Below are 5,285 nucleotides of genomic sequence, written 5' to 3' on the forward strand. Positions count from 1 at the left end.
ACAACTTGTTCAAGAAAATCTATTCCATCCTCCAACCTTGAGAAATATACCTTCAGAGTAATAAAATTGAAATATGTGTAAATATGTGTATTTAAAGGTCTTTAAATATGACCAAAAATTGGCAAAATATTCAAGATGAATGATTTTAATTATTACTGCATGTCTGAGCGTTCTATTGGTGAGTATAAAATAAAGGTGATCATAATTCATAAATTTGTTATGTATTTCTTTTTCTGGTCATCATTTTAGCAGATAATTAATTATGATGTTATAATCAAGATTTTTATGATGATTGGCCTTGACACTTGCTGTTTCAGTACTATTTTGGGGAATGGCAAACCTCCTTTGCTCTGGCTTCATGTCTAACATTCCTGGCCTTTCTCTGCTCCTTTCACTGTCTGGTCCCTAGGGGAGGAGTGGAATGGAAAGTTTGAGAGACAAAACTGAAATTATCAAGTTCATCCTCCTTTTTTCTTTGAGTTTTGTCTGCCCGTAGGGTGCACAGTCTGCTCTGCTTTTCCAGATGATTGTCCAGCACTGCCTATGAGGAGGTAGGTAAGTTCAGTTTAGAGATGACATAGTAAATTGGCTACCTAATCTACATCCTTCAATACTTTTAATGGTAACAAAGGTGGTATTTTTGCTCTCTTGCTGCTTACTGTTTCATTTCTCTCAGTAGGTTTCATGTTTCGGCAGGAAACAGAGCTATCATCCATTGGGTCCTATCAACTCACACGTGGTGGATGAGGTTCACATGAGCACATAGCCTGGACATTGTGCTTCTTTCATTGATTTGCCCAAATGTGGGTATTTTTTTTTTTCCCCCAGAATCACAGTTCCCTGACCAGAGATTGAACCTGAGCCACGGCAGTGAAAGCCTGGAATCCTTACCACTAGGCCACCAGGGAACTCACCAGTGTGGCCCAACTTTTAACTAATTCTCCATAACACAATTTAAGCCATTGTTTTATCGGGCAGGATTTCAACACAGAAAATAACTTACAACTACAGCTCAATCCCAAATCTACCCTGGAGTCCTGGTCTAAGTTAGTGCCCTGCTTGGCTCGGGCACTATTGTAATTGCTCTCAGAGAGCTTGCTCTTTCACCCAAAGATCTGCTTCATTGCTCTAATCTTGCCCTTCTGTCTCAGGAGCCAGACACCACAACCCCCCAGTCCCTGCAGTGTCTCAGAGAATAGGAAGACTTCTGTCACAATCCACTTCTCTTAAGTCCTCAGCTTCTTCTGTGCCTGAACCAACTTTTTCCCCAAGTTGAGCAATCATGGCAACATAGTTTGTCAGAGAAAAGTTCACCTCCACATATATGTGTGAATTCTGGCCCCACGGTTCTTACAGTGCAGTTCAAAAATATATTTTCCAAAGTGTTAGTTATATAGTGTTAAACAGTATTATGGGTAGGCATAAACCAATCGGTTATTACACAGTTCACAGTGAACTATATCAAACCCTAAGATCATGGTATCTGGTCCCATCATGTCATGGCAGATAGAATGGAGAAAAAGTGAAACCAGTGACAGATTTTATTTTCTCGGGCTCCAAAATCACTGTGTACAGTGACTGCAGCCATAAAAATTTAAAAGACATTTGCTCTTTGAAAGGAAAGCTGTGATAAACCTAGACAGTGTATTCAAAAACAGAGATATCACTTTGCTTACAAAGGTCCATATGCTCAAACTTTGGTTTTTCCAGTAGTCATGTATGATGTGAGAGTTGGACCATAAAGAAGGCTGAGCACCGAAGAATTGATGCTTTTGAACTGTGGTGCTGGAGAAGACTTTTTAAGAGTTCTTTGGACTGCAAGGAGATTAAACCAGTCAATCCTAAAGGGAAACAACCCTGAATATTCACTAGAAGGACTGATGCTGAAGATCCAATCCTTTGGCCACCTGATGCTAAGAGCCAACTCATTGGAAAAGACCCTGATGTTGGGAAAGATTGCAGGCAAAAGGAAAGGAGGGTGGCAGAGGATGAGATGGTTAGATAACACCCAGACTCAATGGACATGAATTTGAGCAAACTTTGGCAGAGAGCAAAGGATAAGGAAATCTCGTGTGCTGCAGCCCATGGGGTTACAAAGAGTTGGACACTACTGATCGACAACAAAAACATCAAGCCCAGAGCCTTTCCTTCTGCCTGAGAGAAGACTAAGCCTGTACATTTCTCCTTTATGTTTCTCCTCTGAATTCTGCCCCTCCAAACAGCTACTCCAAAACAACGCAGGACTCCTTGGAAGCATCGGCAAGGTTGGTTGCCTAACACTCTATAAAACTTTAGCAGAGAGAGAGAGAAAAAAAAAAAAAAAAAAAAACTTTAGCAGACACTTAGTGAATTACTGCCTAGCAGTTGTAACTGCTTTGTGAAGATAATGTCACAGTTGATCAGATATCCTTCATCAGCTATCTCTAACCTCATTATTTTTCAGATGTGTCAGTAGGGCCTAAGGGAAGCAGATAATGAGACAGAGTTAGGAGATTTATTGGAATTAAGGCTATGAAAGATAAAGGAAAAAGATACAGGAAGGGCCAAAGATAGCCTTCAGATCTTGACGTAGATCTGACACGGAGGAGCAAGTGGGATGGGGCAGAGAGAACCTCGGGCAAACATAGATCTGATAAAGGCTCAGCCAACTGTCTGGAACGGATTGCCCATGAGAGCAGATTTCTGTTTGGGTAGAAATATTCAGACCTAGTAACCTCGCTGCACAGTCATTGGCTGGGGCTGCCTGGGAGGAGCAGTCTGAAAGCCAAGATGGATAATTCCTTGCAGCTGACCAGCAATTTCTTCCCTGAAAAGAGATCCAAACATGGACACTCCTTGGCTTTCACAGCAGGGAAATTTCTATCTGTCAGCTGACTTTGCATCAGTGAGAAGACCAAGGGAACCCTTAAAAAGTGTCTTGCTCATCACTTTAGCAAGATCTACATCCTAACTATTCTCTTTCTTGTTTACTGCTTTCCATCACTAAAGACAGCACTCCATTCCGAGCCATTACTTCTTGCAAGGACTACTGTAGTCGTCTCTACTGGTCTTCCTATGCCCATGGTCTTCCCACGGTCTTTCCATGTTGTGCCTTTCATTCTGTTCTGCCCACTGCATTCAGAGCCATCTTTTCAAATACAAGTCTAATTAAAACCCCTGGTAGCTTAGCATTTCTCTTAAAATACACAGTTAAATTCCTATCATCTTTTTCAAAGTCCCGAGGGTTGCTGCCGACTATCTCTTCAGCCTAATCTCATACGAAGAGTATGGCTATGCTCCAATACAGTAGCCGTCTTTCTATTCCTAAGAAATATGCCTTACTTCTTTCTTTCACCGGGCTTTTCCATATGCAGGTTTCTCTGTCTGGGATGTTTCTTGCATTCTTTCCATGTCTGAGAAACACAGAATGAAGCAGCTGGGGTTTGTTTTTTCCCTTTTGAACATACTCCAAATTTCTTTTTTAAAATTAAACAAAATGTAGATCGGAAGGCAGCACTTTTTATAAAAATAAAAGTATAAATAGACATGTAAGGTATTGAAGGACAATATTACCATCCAAGTCACTTGTAGAAAAAATTTGAATACAACATTGTTTTTAAGAAATAATTTATTCATTATTTTAAATTATTTTTCAGATCACTATAAAGAATAAATTTGCAGGCAATTATTTCTATGGAACCATGAAAAAATTATGTAGTGTCCTTTGAAAAAGGTGAAAAACAAATTGATAAATATAAGACTTCCATTTCTAGCTGTTCAGGCAACCAGATAACTGGAAAAACTCCTTGCCATATAATATCTAGAAATTGTAGATAAAAACATAATAAATATTCCTTTCAATGCATAGCTGAGAGATATCTCTAAGAGAAAGAGACAGAGGGAGAGACAGAAAGAGAGAGAAGATACTAATAACTGACAAAATCAGGTGAGGTGTGTATGGGTATTCTTTGAATTATTATTATTATTATTTTTACTTTTCTATGTGCTTGAAATTTTTCAAATTAAAATGAAGTAACACAATAACAAACATAACAAGATAGGCCCCAAATTAACACAATATCAAGTGAAGCAGGAGGGAGGTTGGGGGGTGGGGTGATCAAAATTACAGCATTTCAAGGTCCTTGTGTTTTACAGGAAAGTAGAGATAACGCTTGTAACTAGAGAAAAAAGAAGCTGTACATATTTTTCAATTTCTGATAAGTATATATTTTTTGTATTAATGTGTATTAATTTTTAGTGTGTATAAATCCCAAAGACATTACACAGGCTCATTTAAATACTTCTAAAAGTAGTGGAAAATATGCACAAGGACATTTATCACCACATTGCTTATAGTATCTTCACAAATTGTAAACAGCCTAGTTTAGGGTAATACTGTGCAGTCATAAATAATAATGATGATCCCCCATAGGTACTGACTTGAAAAGATTTCAGGCTTACGACTGAGCAAAATAGGTCACAGAATACATGCAGAAACACATTTACATAAAATTGCCTTTATACATCTATGATTATGACAATGGTTGTCTCATGACAAGTGACTAGATGGTTTCACTTTGTGCCTTACACTACTGCATCTGTATTTGTTTAAATGGGCATAAAAAAATAAAAACTGTAAAGATGTTCTTAAAGGTAAATGATAAAATAAATTACAAGTACATTCTGCTCAACATGGAAACACGTACATTATCATATGTAAAATAGATAGCCAACGGGAATTGGCCCTACGACTCAGGGAACTCCAGCTAGGGCTCTGTAACAACCTAGAGGCGTGGGGTGGGAGGGCAACTCAAGAGGGAGGGGACATATGTACACCTAAGGCTGATTCATGTTGACGTTTGGCAGAAACCAACACAATACTGTAAAGCAATTATCCTTCAATTAAAAATAAATAAATTTAATTATTAAAAAATTCCGGGATGTGCTAAGAGCAGGGGGCCTGAAGAAATGGCTTGTCTGTTTATAACACACCCGACAGGAACCTGGGTTCACTGTGACGAGGGGCACAAAACGTGTGGCCTTCCTGTGAGCAGAAACCCAACTCGTGTTCCCCTGCACCTCCATGTGGCTGCTGGGCAGGGCCAGTGCTGGAAGGAAGCCACAGCATGTGGTGGGGAAGCTTGCCACCGGAGCCTGTCCGCTCCACGCCTGGGTGGGCCAGGAGTGGTCTCATAAATGGCCTGAACCTCTCATTTCAAGGAGAAAGAAAAAGATTCCAACTGTATGCCATTCTGCGAAAGGCAAAACTCTGCAGACAGTAAAAAGATGAGTGGTTGTCAGGAGTT

The 5,285-nt window shown here is 39.6% G+C and overlaps 1 non-coding gene across 1 annotated transcript; it reads left to right on the forward strand.

Moving 5' to 3' along the window:
• Nucleotides 1–4,916: 4,916 nt before the first annotated feature.
• On the forward strand, nucleotides 4,917–5,046 carry LOC139037905 (small nucleolar RNA SNORA11). The gene has a single exon (XR_011490854.1). It is a non-coding gene; the product is annotated as a small nucleolar RNA SNORA11 (small nucleolar RNA).
• The last annotated feature ends 239 nt before the right edge of the window (nucleotides 5,047–5,285 follow it).

This window comes from Odocoileus virginianus, chromosome 12 (genome assembly GCF_023699985.2).
Source record: "Odocoileus virginianus isolate 20LAN1187 ecotype Illinois chromosome 12, Ovbor_1.2, whole genome shotgun sequence".
In the NCBI taxonomy this organism is placed as follows: domain Eukaryota; kingdom Metazoa; phylum Chordata; class Mammalia; order Artiodactyla; family Cervidae; genus Odocoileus; species Odocoileus virginianus.